We start from the raw sequence: 1,252 nt of genomic DNA, 5'->3' as shown, positions 1-1,252 counted from the left end.
GGGGGAGGGGCGCGTGGTGGAGGGGGAAGGCAGCCCGCTGAGATCGGTCGTGGGGTGGGGGGAGGTGGCGCGCGGAGATCAGTTGCGGGTGAGGAGAGCGTGGCGAGGGGGGAGGTGTCGGTTCGAAATCAAATGTGAGTGAGGGGGGTCGCGGTAAGGAGGGACGATGCGCGGCATGGCGGGGGTGTAGGAATTGAGGTTGTTGAGGGATGTAACAATTCACTAACAAATGTAATTAGTATTTAAATTACAGTTTAATCAAGACGTTTAGAATATATATACAAAAGAGAAAGAATAATCAAAGTGATCTGATCGGAGGTCAGTGTTAGACTCTACTGACTATAATAGATCACGTAAGATGGGAATTTGAAGACGCGTGACAATAGGTGCGAGCGAANATATATATACAAAAGAGAAAGAATAATCAAAGTGATCTGATGGGAGGTCAGTGTTAAACTCTACTGACTATCTTAAATCGCGTAAGACGGGAATTTGGATACGCATGACAATAGGTGTGAGCGAAAGGTATTTTATACTGGGCGCGTGACAGAGCGCGATGATGTCACCGATGTCCAGTGGTCTCTCAGCGTTGTCGTATCCGTGCGTGTGTTNAATGTAATTAGTATTTAAATTACAGTTTAATCAAGACGTTTAGAATATATATACAAAAGAGAAAGAATAATCAAAGTGATCTGATCGGAGGTCAGTGTTAGACTCTACTGACTATAATAAATCGCGTAAGACGGGAATTTGGATACGCGTGACAATAGGTGCGAGCGAGAGGTATTTTATACTGGGCGCGGACAGAGCGCGATGTTGTCACCGATGTCCTGTCGTCTCTCAGCGTTGTCGTATCCGTGCGTATGTTACGCATTGGTGTGTGTGTGTAGCGAGACGCTACATGACTCCCCTGCTTAAGTGAAAAAAGGTAGTTTTTCAGCACTGCAACAGAAAAAGATTAATCTCGGAACAGGTGAAATATAATAAGCAGGTGAAAAAAAAATTTTTGATGAGGAAATTTAGATAGTATAGACGTGGATTGTCGGTCTGTTCGCGAAGTTTACGCGTACTGTCCTCCGGCAGTACGTACGCTGGTTTCAGTCGGTCGATGGAGATCGGTGTATTCTTGTAGTTACCCAATCCTCCGGACTTGTACCAAATGACGAAGTATTTGTCATGACGACTGATTACGCGGCATGGGCCGATGTATGGTGATCGGTATGCCATTCGCACGTGGTCATCGCGGACAAAA

Source organism: Diachasma alloeum, unplaced genomic scaffold, assembly GCF_001412515.2.
Source record: "Diachasma alloeum isolate Michigan unplaced genomic scaffold, Dall2.0 Dall_scaffold_00187, whole genome shotgun sequence".
In the NCBI taxonomy this organism is placed as follows: Eukaryota; Metazoa; Arthropoda; class Insecta; order Hymenoptera; family Braconidae; genus Diachasma; species Diachasma alloeum.
This window is presented reverse-complemented; position numbering follows the sequence as displayed.